The sequence below is a fragment of the Pleurodeles waltl genome, chromosome 4_1 (genome assembly GCF_031143425.1).
Source record: "Pleurodeles waltl isolate 20211129_DDA chromosome 4_1, aPleWal1.hap1.20221129, whole genome shotgun sequence".
In the NCBI taxonomy this organism is placed as follows: Eukaryota; Metazoa; Chordata; class Amphibia; order Caudata; family Salamandridae; genus Pleurodeles; species Pleurodeles waltl.
In genome coordinates, this window is record NC_090442.1 from 689,671,344 (window position 1) to 689,685,914 (window position 14,571).

Consider the following 14,571-nt stretch of genomic DNA (forward strand, 5'->3'; position numbering starts at 1 on the left):
AATGACACTGGGCACCTCAGAAGTGCACCTATGGGTGCACTACCTACGCTGTGGTCCCTAAACCTACTACCCTACCATATACTAGTGACTTATAGGTAGGTTGACTTAGCCAATTATAATTAGCCTAATTTGCATATTGATTTTACACAGAGTACAGGCCCTGGGACTGGTTAGCAGTACCCAGGGCACCATCAGAGTCAGGAAAACACCAGCAAAAAGTGGAAAATGGGGGCAAAAAGTTAGGGAGCCTCTGCAATCAGCTCTGTTTTCTCACACAATCATTTAGCCAAACCAATAACATCTCACACAACCCAAAGAGACCTTGCTAATAAAAACCATAGAGGGAAACATATCCATGCACAAGATGGCACATGCAGATACAATAACACTGCATTTACATCCCCACAGGACCCACTCAACATCACCGACCTAGGAGGTGCCAACAACATCCAGTCCCCCCACAGAAGAGGCCCACAGTGATGACAGCAGCTCTGCACACCTGGATCAGGATGACCAACGTGGCCCATCGGGGACCTCTGGACAGTCGGTTACCCTGCCACAGTTCCAAACATACACAGAGCCTCCCCCCTCAGGAAACACAGCACCCACCCAGCGGACTCATACCTCTGTCCCCAGGACACGTCAGTCAGCATTGTGTCCACCACTACAGGGACCCCAGGCAACCCCACAAACCCAAGACAATCAGAGACCTGGGGTCAGTGGCAGTGGGCACACGGTTCCGGGGACAGAGGCACAGGACAACGAGGAAGCTGGGAGGACTGCTGTGCGACAGGGGGAGGACAGGCTCAGGGAACCCACTCTCCACAAGGCACTTGCAGGGATCCTGGGAGCATACCAACATTCCCAGGAGACCATGGGCCAGATAATGTACAAGTTGCAGGAGACCCAGCATCTGCAGGAGGGACTGTACCTGGGGATCAGGGAGGACCTGAGGGATATTGGTCACCATTGAAGGGGTGCTGGCAGACATGGCCAACACCATGAGGGAAGCAGTGGCACACCAACGGGCCCCTGGCACTAGCCAAACTGAAGAACAGCCCTCCACCTCCGCCAGCGTTAGTGGACAGGAGGCCCCGCCACAGGACAAACAGGCCACCAGCACCCCACTCTCTACAGAAGGAGAACCACCATGCAAATGGTCCCTGTGATCCAGGCAGAAGCCAGAGAACATTGCCAAGACCCCTGCCAGGAAATAGGACTCTCCTGATTGTCACCCTTCTGTTTCACTCTGTCACCCTGTCCACCTTCAACTGACATTGCTCCACTTCCTATGCCCCTTTGGACAATGTACCTGTGATACAATTAAACTGGACTCTACCCTGGACTTTCCTTCATCAGAAACCCAGCCCATTGCAATACCCTCTCCACTTATTAGCACATAAATAAACACCCTTGAAACAAATACAAGTATGGAGTCTGTCAATCAATTGCAATATGTATTCGTTTAACAAGCTGAAAACATTGCAATTCAACTGTGCAGTTATGTATACATAGGTATGACCTGTAGTGGGCAGCAGTAAACACACCAGGAGCCAGGCTGGGGCACAGATATCTGAAAATAGAGATGCCAAAGGGTGCAGTAAATGGCCATAGACTTTGACAAAACAGGATGTCATGTACAATGTCCAACACAAAACTGCAATGGAAAGTGAAGCTAAAGTGCCTTACCTGTGTGTCACTGGAAGTACTGTTGAATGAGTGAACTTCTGTTGTCCACATCTTCTTCCTCTGCCTCCTCTTCCTCACTGCCACAAGACCATCTCCAGGCTCGTCTTCCTGCAGAAAAGGCACCTGGCGTCTCAAGGCCAAGTTGTGCAACATGCAACATGCAACGATGATCTGGCACACCTTCTTGGGTGAGTAGTACAGGGATCCACCTGTCAGATGGAGGCACCGGAATCTGTCCTTCAGGAGGCCAAAGGTTCTTTCAATTATCCTCCTTGTTCGCCCATGTGCCTCATTGTAACGTTCCTCTGCCCTTGTCCTGGCATTCCTCACTGGGGTCAGTAGCCATGAGAGGTTGGGGTAACCAGAGTCACCTGCAAATATCGAGGGATACCTGTTAGACAGACAGTCACCCTTAGGGACAATCCCACACCCATATACCTACATCAACTGTGTGGGGACCATGGACTCACCTATTAGCCACACCCGGTGCCTCTGGAGTTGAGACATCACATATGGAATGCTGCTATTCCTCAAGATGAAGGCATCATGCACAGAGCCAGGATACTTGGCATTCACATGGGAGATGTACTGGTCCGCCAAACACACCATCTGCACATTCAGAGAGTGAAAGCTTTTTCTATTTCTGAACACTTGTTTATTTCTCCAGGGGGGGGGGGTAAATGCTATATGTGTACCATCAATGGCACCAATGAGTTTGGGGATATGACCCAGGGCATAAAAGGTCAGCCTTCACTGTGGCCAAATCCTCCACCTGGGGGAATACAATGTAGCTGCGCATGTGTTTCAGCAGGGCAGACAACACTCTGGTCAACACGTCGGACAACATTGGCTGAGACATCCCTGATGCCATGGCCACTGTTGCTTGGAATGAACCACTTGCCAGGAAATGGAGCACTGACAGGACATGCACAAGAGGGGGGATACCTGTGGGCTAGCGGATAGCTGGCATCAGGTCTGGCTCCAATTGGGCACACAGTTCTTGGATTGTGGCCCTATGAAGTCTGTACGTCAGGATAATGTGTCTTTTCCTCAATTGTCGCCAGGTCCAGCAGGGGTCTGTACACGGGGGTTGTCTCCATCTCCTATTCATCCTCACCGGTTGAACTCTAGGGTGGAAAACAGTAAGCAGAGAGTCATATTCACACATATGTGAAAATAAAAATGCATTTTTCCCTTTACAGAAACAGTACGTGAATACTAAAGTCAGTTGATGTGCCAATGTCTGCTGTGATGCAGTTAGGTGCCATGGCCTGTGCCCCCTGAAATGGCAGCTGCATGACATGTGAGGAGAGACAAGTGGAAATGAGGTAATTTTGCTGGCGATGCGCCGTTGCGGTCGGCGGTCGACGACCACCGCGCAACTTCCCATTGGTTAACATTGAGCCCTATGGGTTCCAGGAGCCAATGGCGATGTGAGCCAGCGATGACAGTACGTACCGCTGTGGACGTGACCACCATTTTCTATCTGTTCACTCACTTGCTACCTGACCTTCAACAGGAGAGGACCTACAGTGCAAGTGCTGCTGTGACCTGTGTCTGGAAGCGATAATGGCTCAAGTGTCTGGGGAAAGGGCCCCCGCCTTCACTTTGGAGGAGTTGGACAGACTAGTGGATGGGGTCCTACCCCAGTACACTTTACTCTATGGTCCTCCAGACAAACAGGTGAGTACACTGTGAGCATGATGCGTGGGCCATGAATGTAGGGATTGATGTGTGTGCAAGCCTCGTGTAGGGTGGGGCTGAGGGGTCCTGGACAGAGTGCTGCATGTATGGTGGTCAATGTCTGTGCGTAAGGGGATGGGAGGGATGTTGTGGGCCATGAGTGTAACAGGCCGGAATGTATGACTAATACCTTTTTTCTATGTTTTCTTTTCCTGCAGGTCAGCGCCCATCAGAAAAAGATTATTTGGTGTGCCATCACCAAGGAGGTGTGGACCCTGGGGGTCTTTGACAGGCGAGCACCCACTGCCGCAAACGGTGGGAGGACCTGCGCCACTGGGCAAGGAAGACAGAGGAGGCCCAGCTGGGGATGGCCTCCCAATGACCCCCCTGATGTTCCACATCCTGGCAGTGGCCTATCCGGCGTTGGATGGGCACTTGAAGGCATCACAGCTGCCACAAGGGGGTAAGTACGGATTCTGAAGCATGACTTTGCACGCGTTAAGGTGGTACCTGGGTGGGGGATGTGGGCTGTGGGTACCCGTAGGACAGGGTGAAATGGCAGGGTAGGTCCCTTGTTGGTCAGGCTCTGAAGCATTCCAACCCCAATAGTGTTAGTGGGCATCTACTACTGGGCAGGGTCCTTTTGGTTTCAGGTGTCCTGCTAATGGCGTTAGGCATTGTACCCCGTGGGTTGGTGACTAGCTTTGTAACTGGTAGTGCATGGCCTAGTGCATAGGTCTGATCCCTATGTGTTGTGTACGTCAACGGTAGTGTTCTTGCTGGCATTGACCAAGTGTATCCTCTGTCTCTCCCCCCCTTCTTGTTTTGGCACCCTGTCCTTGTGTGCATTAGCATTATCTGGTGGAGGAGCAGAGGCACCGGCGACGGAGGGAGCTGCATTCCACATGGCCCTGGAGGCCGAATCCACCGACAGTGAGGGCACCAGTGGGACAGAGGGCGAGGGAAGCACTATGACGGATACAGGAGGGGACACTACAGACAGCGACTCCTTGTCTGATGGAAGCTCCCTGGCGATGGTGGACACCTCTGTGCCCACCCCAACTACAGGTACAGCCGCCACCCCCATACCAGCACCACCCTCCCAGCAGCCCTTCAACGTGTTTCCGTGCCCACTCACGCAGGAAGGTGGGCATCTCCTTCACCCCAGGCACCTCAGGCCCTGCCTCAGTCAGCCCTTCTGCCCTCAGTGAGGAGGCTATTGACCTCCTGAGATCCCTCACTGTTGGGCAGTCAACCATGCTGAGTGCCATCCAGGGTGTCGAAAGGCATTTGCAACCAACAAATGCATACCTGGAGGGTATTCACTCTGGCGTGGCGGCCCAACAGAGAGCATTTCAGGTTCTGGCCTTCGCACTGATGGCAGCCATTGTCCCTGTCTCCAGCCTCCGCCCTCCAACTTCCTCTACCCAGTCCCAATCCTCTCAACCCCAACCTATCCCAAGCACACCTTCAGACCAGCAATCACCCAAATCAACGCACAGAAGAGTCTCAGGCAAACACAAGCACCACACTTCATCTCACAGGCACTCACACAAGCACCATCCCCATGCAGAAACACCAACATCCACTGCCTCCACTGTGTCCCCCTCCTCCTCCTCATCCACCTCCCTCGCAATTGCGTCTGCACTCACACCTGCATGCACTACATCCTCATCCACTACCTTCATCACCAGCAAGCCTATCACTAGACGCCCCTCACTGGCAGTCACCACCCCACATCCATGCACACGTCCCCTGTGTCCTCTCCCACTGTGTCTGTGACCCCTCTGTCGAAGTAAGCCTCAGCAAGGCCTACTAGTGCAAGGGGGTCGCCCTTCTCTACACAAAGTCCTCAGACCATATAGGAAGAAGTTGGCACAGAAACTGAAAAAAAAAGACAACGTTTATTAAACCTCATGAGGTGGTACTACAGTTCAAACAGCACCCTTCGGTAATGTTTGAAGTAGCACACTGAACTAAGAGAGCATGGTCCTTTTATACCCACGCAGGGGCTAAAAAGAAGGTGGTACAATTATAGAAGCAAGACTTATATACATATAAGGTCATATGGAAATGCACAGTCGACAGGTAGAGGGGCTAACAGTTTTCAAGGACTAGTAGACACATTACTGTCGGTTACTAATTACTAACAGCTGCAGACCTTAGTGGGCATGTGCAAAGTGGGAGATAGATGCTAAATATAACTTGTCTCTAGACAGATTTTCAAGAGTAGTTAACAGGAAGGTGGGACAGAGCACATGGCGAGCACATGGTAGCATGTGGCAGAGAAAATGGCTGCCATGAATACAAAATGGATTCCGCAAAATGTTCACAATAGTTGCTAAATACAAGATGTCTTCTGCTAATGCTTAATCTAATCGCTACTAAATTACAACAGACGACCCTTTCAGCATTAGCTGAAGACATTCGTCTTTCTGGTATAATCTAAATATTCATCTTGTATATTTATGCTCATCATTTCAGCTATTTCCTTATCTAACATGTGTTGTGCTTTCATTTCTGTAATATCTCTTTTGGTAAGCATACAAGCAGTAATACACATGGAGCAGAACATTGGACCACACTGAATACAGATACAGCATGTAAAAAATATTGCAATCATTACACACAGGATAGTCAGTAGTTTCCAGCCCCAAGCGGAAACAAGAGCCCAAAACCATCCAGAAAAAGTCCAAATACCAGTCTCTGTGTGAATTTCTGCAGCAGTTTTATGCAATTTAGATATTGCATCATATATTGAAGGTGAGGGATCTGGAATGAAAACACAGCAACTACTACTGATGATGCGACATGCACCACCTCGATCAGCCAATATCACATCTAGGGCCAGATGTAGCAAAGGTTTTTACCCATTCTGTGTCTATGGGAAAAAGTCTTCGTACATATGGCCCCTTGTACCATACGATTTTGGAGCGCTACAATCCTTGCAATTTGAAGCTCCTCTGTAATATTCCCAAGTGCCAGAGCTGCCTGATTGGTAACAGCTTCCACAACCCTAGGCAATCGTCTCACTTTCCTACTGTTTAACGCATCACCCACAAAGGAGAACAACCCTAAATTAAAATCAACATATTGTTGCGGGCTAGTGTCCGTTTGGTCTACCTCATTTGTTCTTATTGTCCTTTTATATCTATTTTTAATGATGTCATTGAACAGTTTAAAATTGAGTGAAATGATGCAGGTGCCAAAAACACAGGGGGTAATAGAAAAGATACATAACACACACCTGACCACTCAACAGGTAGTTGGTAATATCCATAGTTACCACAAACAAAATATGTATTATGTGAAGCTGTAAAACTACTATTATTTACCCCCTCAATAGTTAAAATCAAGGTACAATCGCTTATCCCCACTGGAATTCGCCCAGTGCTACGTATACATAAATCTGCTTTAGTTTTTGTAACAGAAATCACAAATTGTTCTTTCTTGTCAGAGTCTCTTATATTTGTGAAGACATATGGGTGGTCATTCCAACCGTGGCGGTCGGTGGTGAAGCGGCGGTAAGACCGCCAACAGGCTGGCGGTCTTTTTTCATGAATTCTGACCATGGCGGTTACCGCCATGGCCAGCCGCCGCTTCACCGTTCCGACCGCCACGGCGGTAACGACCGCCGGGCTGGAGACCTGGGTCTCCAGCCCGGCGGTCGTCACATACCGCCGGCGGTATTCCAACCCGCCTGACCCCGGCTTACCGCCATGGATTTCATGTGGTTTGGGACCGCCATGAAATCCATGGCGGAAAGCACTATCAGTGCCAGGGAATCCCTTCCCTGGCACTGATAGGGGTCTCCCCCACCCCCAACCCCCTACCCCGACTCCCTCCCCTACCCCCCCACCACCCACGCCACCCCCAAAAGGTTGCAGGACCCCCCTCCCCAACCCGATCCCCAACATATACACACACATACACACATACACGCACGTATTCATGCACGCACTCATGCACATACACACCCCCCCGCATTCACGCACTCATGCACATACACCCCCCCCGCATTCATGCACGCACTCATGCACATACACACACCCCCCAGCATTCATGCATGCACTCACACGCCCCCTCAACATACACACACGCACACCCCCATGCACGCACACAACTCACAACACCCCCCCAACCCCCTTCCCTAACGGACGATCACCTTACCTGTTCCGGTGATCCTCCGGGAGGGAACGGGACCCATGGAGGCAGCTCCGCCGACACCGCCACACCAACAGAACACCGCCACAGCGAATCACAGGTCGTGATTCGCTGGGCGGTGTTCTGTTGGCGTGGCGGTGGAGGTGGAGCTACCTCCACTTCCCCGCCTGCCGCCAGTATGGCTGTTGGCGGCTCTTCGTCCGGAAACGGGCAGAGCGCTGCCAGCGGTCATAATGGCCCGTGCGGAAGACCGCCAGCACTGGCGGTCTTCCGTACGGCAGTCCCTCGGCGGTCTATTGAAAAGACCGCCGAGGTCGGAATGACCACCATGGTATTGAAACATTGTCCGGTTGATACTCTTCCCATTCCCATTTAGTTCCTTTGGCTTGGGGATACCCATCTTTGTCTCAGTAGCATACTTTATTAAGGCGAAAAAAAAGTCCGCCCTCTGTACGTTTTCCAGATGCAAACAAAAGCGTATACCAAGCTTGACAAGAACCATTGTGTGAAAAAGGAAGAGGAATGAAAGGTGTTCCTCCTTTCTTTTGATGCACAGGTATCATTCCACATACCCAACAGTTAGTAGTATTTGTAGCATTATGAGTATGATGCAACATCTGAATGAAAGTATTATTGAAGTACGATTGATGGTGCTTCTGCTCATGATAGGGAAGCGTAAAGTAATAATGATCCTCTGGTACTGGAGTAGTGGCAACAAAAAACTCACGAGCAGGAGCCATCTTTTCAACAAACCAGGCGATTATTGCTATAACCACCAAAACAACAACAAACCCCATAGTACTAATGATCACTTTGTTATTTATTTTAGCAACAGTGATAATCGACCCTTCCAGAAATTAATTTAAAAAAATCATTGGAGCTCTGATCCCTGGGCAGCCGCTGCTTTCTCCACCATGGGCCAAGACGGGTGTCACTACACTAATGCATGACTGATCCACCCCCTTGCCACATTGGCTCTCCGTTTCACTAACCCAGGGTGGTAGCTCAACCAGTTTTTTTCAGCACTACAGATTCTTTCCTCGGTCTCAAATTATATCGCGATTCTCCAGAAATCGTATGGTCCGGGAAGAACTACGCAGATTCGTCAGGTGATATAGCACGGCCTTTCACCGTAGTCAAAATCTCTCGATGATCGGTCAGCACAGCAGGTTCCACCAAGGTAGGTAGCACTCTCTTGCAGTGAGTACTATGGACCCAATTCCTTTGGTTCGTCACTCAAACTGCTGTCCTTGTCGCAAGGAGCACCTGCTCTGGGCCTCGCCACCTTGGTTCCAAGCTGCTTGATCTTTCAAAGGACTTAATCATCACCTGGTCACCAGGTCAGGGTTCATGGCCTTCACCTGTAGATCTGTCAGGAAGTGCTTCTCGAACCTGTTGATGAATAGAAACCAAATTGTCGGTTAACTATGTCAAATAATCATTCATCAGGACACAAGGTACATCATATACAGAATTTGGCTTAGGAACTCCCCAAATGTTCATTGGCCTTCCAAATACTATTTCATAGGGGGTGAGGCCTGTTCGAGAGTATGGCACTGACCTAATAGACAATAATGCCAACGGTAATGCATCCGCCCAAGTTAAAGATGTGGAAGCCTGTATCTTTGCTAACTTCAGCTTCAAAGTAGCATTATACCTTTCCACCAACCCTGCTGATTGTGGGTGGAAAACCGCATGGAACTTCTGTTTGATCCTTAATCCTTTCAGGACATACTTAATAACTTCCCCAACAAAATGAGGTCCGTTCTCATTCCATAAAAGTCTGCAAACACCAAACCTAGGAAAAAATTATTTCAAAAGCACCTTCGCTGTGGTAATGGCAGTACTATCCTTTATGGGGTACGCCTCTATCCATTTACTGAAGGCACATACCACCACCAAGATATACTTTAAATTGTTGCAGCGTTCAAGCTGAATATAATCCATTTGTAGAACTTCAAAAGGTGCAGTTGGTGTAGCAAAGGAGTTTGTGTCCCTTTTCCAGGATTGTATTGTAAACAGATCAAACAAGACTGTACTACTCTCTTAGCTGTACTGGAAATTTCTGATTGCTCCCAAACTTGCGTAAGCAACTTCGTTATTGTTGAAGCTCCAACATGTGCAAGCCCATGTGCCATCTGAACCATAGGTTGTACAAAAGCTATAGGCAATTTCCATTTATCCATCTGCTTATTCCGCCAACAGCCCTCATCATCCAATTCTCCTTCTTCAGACCATTGCTCACGTTCTTTTCACAGAAGCAGATTTCTGGATATCCAATACGTCTTGTCTAGCATTATGCCAACGTTCAGCTTGTGACTTCACTACATACATAGAAGTAGTACTTCGCTGCATCGCAGTCTCACGTGCTACGCGGTCCGCAACGGCATTATCTTGCCCCATCTTATATATCACTCTCTTGTGTGCACTACATTTCACAATAGCTATTTTCTTTGGATATGTTAATACAGTCAAGAGGTCATGCACTAATTCTCCATGCATTATCTGCATCCCGTGGGATGTGAGAAATCCTCTCTCCTTCCAAAGGAAACCAAAATCATGAGCCACTCCAAAAGCATAGCGGCTGTCTGTATAAATGTTCACACATAAGTCAGTACTAAGCTCACATGCTCGTGTCAAAGCTATTAGTTCAGCTGCTTGAGCTGACTTCTGTGGTATACGAGCTGTCTCCACTACCGTGTGTATTGTGGTGATTGCATATGCAGTTGAGGTCGTACCATCTGGCAACTTCAAACAAGACCCATCAACCCACAATTCCCCATCTACATCTGGAAGGAGCGTATCTTGCAAATCAATACGACCCTTTGTCTGTTCTTTGGAAAGGAATATACAATCATGTGTTTCTTGTGACTGAGGCTGAGTCACCGGATATGGCAACAAAGTGGCTGGATATAGTGTTGCACATCTCTTCAGTGTAATGTGAGGAGCCAGCAATGTCAATTCATATCCTGTCAGGCGAGCGCTAGTTAAATGTTGCGTCTTTGTTTGATTTAAAAGAGCATCAACCGCATGGGGTACTAACACCAACAGCTTATGTGACAAAACTATCCCTTCACTCTGACGTATTGACACAGCTGTAGCCGCAACTGAACGAAAACACCCAGGCAATGCTCGAGCGACAGGATCAAGTACTGCTGAAAAATATGCACAGGGATGCTGCTTATCGCCATGTGTCTGTACTAAAACTGACGATGCACATCCATCTTTCTCATGTAAGTAAAGTGCAAAAGGCTTCGTGTAATCTGGAGTACCTAACACTGGTGCTGAACAAAGGGCTTGTCGTAGCTGCCGGAAAGCAGTCTCACATTCATCTGTCCATGGGAGGGGCATTGGAGTATCTTTTGTCAAAAGTGTTAGCAAAGGTTTGACAATGTGTGAAAACCCTAATATCCATTGCCTACAAAAAGAAGTAAGACCAAGGAATGCACGAACATCTTTCTGAGTAGAGGGTACTGGTGTGTCTAAAATTGCTTGAATACGATCTGATGTAAGTGCACGGCCCTCCTTAGACTAAAGGTGACCTAAATAGGTTACCATTGGTCTACAATATTGCAATTTCTTTCATGACACTTTATGATGGTGTGAAGCAAGAAAAGAAAGTAAGGACAAAGTGCACTTTTCACATTGCCCAGCTGCCAACAAAATATCATCGACATATTGTATGAGAGCCACACCTTCAGGCAACACAAAAGAATCAAGTTGTCGTTTTAACGCTTGACTATAAATACTAGGACTCTCAGTATAGCCTTGAGGAACTCTGCAAAATCTACATCATTGTTTATTCAAAGTAAAACCAAACAAATATCGGCTGTCAGGATGAATAGGAATCGAAAAGAAAGCATTCTTCAAGTCTATCACAGAGAACGTAGTTGCTGTTGGGGGAACCAAAGTAAGAAGTGTCGTGATGTCAGATACCACAGGATATTGTGGTACCACAATCTTATTCACTTCTCGTAAATCAATAATGAATCGGTAAATCCTAGTATCAGTATCCTTTTTCAGAATAGGAAGAATCGGACTGTTAAAAACATTACACAGAACTTCCTCAACAACTCCAACTGCAATAAGATCATGCACAATTCGTGAGAGTGCTTCTTCACCCTCCTGTGAAATTTTGTATTGAGTCAAACATGGCAATACAGCTCCCTCCTTGACACTAATATGTACCGGTGGAATAATCATTTGTCCCACATCAGTATCTGAAGTAGCCCACAAAGTACTAGGGAGTGAAGCTAATGCAATATCCTCTTTAACAAGACAAACTCTTTCCATGACAGGATGATTATCATTCAAAATATCACACACCCCTTCAGGAGAGCATCGTATTGTAGCCCTGAAATACTTGAGCATATCAAGACCCACAATATTGTCTGGTGTATTTGGAGAAAGCAAAAACGGACATGGAGCAGCAAATTTATCAACATGGAATGCAAGTGGTTGTGACAATAGGCTAGGGGAAGGTGTTCCATCGAAACCTATTGATGTAATGGTTAAGCCAGACAGGGGAGACCTTGGAACCAATTGGTTAGACAAGGCGCTACGAGTAGCTCCTGTATCAACCAGAAACTGATCAGTAGAACACAAAACATGTGCTGTAACATAAGGACCCCTCTGATCTAATGGAACTTCAACAGATTCCTTACCCCATCCTAGGCAATCCTATGCATAAGCAGAATCTTGGAAATCAGGCTGCACATAGTTAGACATCTGGTATTGGTTCCGTCTATCAAGAGTGTTAAACCCATCCTGCCCTCGTACATTTAGCATCAACCTTAGCATGATCATTCGTGCTTCTTCTAGGCCCTGAATATCCTGAGCGATTTCTCATTTGTACCCGACCACGTGAACACTGCTGAACACGTAGTGCTGGACAATCGGCAGCCCAATGCTCAAATTTCTTACAAGACGCACACTTATCAACAGACAAATTTGAACGAGTGTAAGAAGAACCATAAGATCTTCGTCCACCTCTATCACTACCTCTAAAAGGCGGACCATAAGCTTGAGCCAACATAACCTTCGTCTTTAATTCTTTAATCTTTTTACCCTTGCTACCTTTTGCTTCTAATTCCTGACATTCATAATACTGAGCCATAGTCAAAGAGAAACCGGAGTAGAGATAGTCCATGAACTTTCACAAGCTTTTAGACGACTAGCTATTCCTAGTAACAGATTTGCGACATATTTATTGACAAACAAATGTCTGCCCGTATCATCTGACAATAACTGGCCGCTAAAATCATGAAATGCTTCTTCAAAGCGTGTAAAGAAATCAGAGACCGATTCATCTGCCTTTTGCTTACAAGACGCTAAAACAGTCCAATCTATCTTTTTAGGGGGAATAATCCTTTTTAACTTAACTAATATGGCTGCAGGAAGATCTAGAATCAACTGATATGGCTTTTTCTCAGGTTCTCCATCCCCGTCCATCTGTTCTAATTCTTTCCATGATGCCCCAAAAACTACACGATCATCAACTTTACGAACAGTTCTCCACATATCTGGCGGTGATATCAATCTGAAAAATAAATCAATGTCAGCCAAAGTCATAGTACAAGAACTAATTGTTCCCTCAACTTCCTCATAAAAGGCATCTGAATTTTTCCGCGGGTCAGGTAATGCTGTTTTAAGTGCCATTACATCTGCCCTATTCCAAGGAGTATACACCCAATTATAAATAAAATAACCCTTAGCATCAACAGAAGTTTAATCATCACTTGTACCCGATCCTTTAGGAGGAACCTACAAAGGCGCGGCCTCCCGCATTGGTTTCGCGTGAACTATCATAGTCTTATCTGTTCCGAAGATGGAAGCTTGCACCCCGCCGGTCTGAGATGTCCGTGCAACTATGTCCACAGCCCTTTTCTCCTCTTGCAAATGGTCTGCCGCAACACATAATTTCACCAAACGCCTGATTGCATCAGCCACCTGGGAAAAAACAGAAAGACCATCACGCATTTGCTTAGAATCAGCTGCTACATCATCGGGCTCTAACTCATCAGAATATTTCGGAAATAGTTCAATAACTTCTGTGCCAAATGCCTCAGTAAAATATAGCTGCTCCTTTTCGGTCCACCCTTTCATGTTGTCTAAAAGCTCAGAAGCAGAGACAACGCTACGAATTGCTTTACGAGCAATAGATCTCAGCTCAGACGCATGGTCAGCAGGCAACATAGAGCGACTGTCTTGTATCTTCTGTTGCTTCGTACCGGAGACCTCAGCTAACTCATGAGGGGCATCTCTTCTATCTCCTTTAAGTCATTTCTTTCTTTCTTTCTCATTTCCAATGCTTTCACATATACATTCTTCTGCTGCTCTTTCTTAAGCAAGGCTTGCTCACGCTTCACTTGTCCACGCACTACTTTCTCCCACATTCGTACACAGTCAAACATAGCTTGCTTAGACCTTCGCTTACACATACATTGTTCCACATACTCAATCTTTCGCAAATCAAATGACCCATGCATAGGCCAACGTAACTCAGGATCCGCACGAGTGTATTTATTCCATAATGTGCTGTACATTATAGAAGAAAGACCATGTTTAACTTACATATCTCTATTGGGCGTCCCCTCTGGGGGTGCCGGTTGCGATTCTTCCAGTCTCAAATTTGTACCATTACAAAAGCAACACATCCTACGAAGTGTGCTAAAAACAGGCATGCCAAAAATAGTGCAGAATATGCACTATTATAATCAAAGTAGCACTTAAAGTGCCGTTCAAATCAAAATTAAATTGGAGAAAATTCTCCTCATTACCTGCCTATATAAATTGCAATTTATATATCAATTCAAAGGACACAAATCGACTAGTCACCCAAAGCACGAGAGCCACAGTAAGTGGTGAAACAAAGGCATCAAAACCCACAGCAAGTGCCGTAAAACGGCTCTTACCAATCCCAGGGCGTCCAGGTTCCAACTGCCAAGTTCTAAAATCGACCAAATGGTCACTGCACGACGAATGAACAAAAAGGATCTCAGTCGACGACCGGCGCCACCTGGATGGTCAAATCAG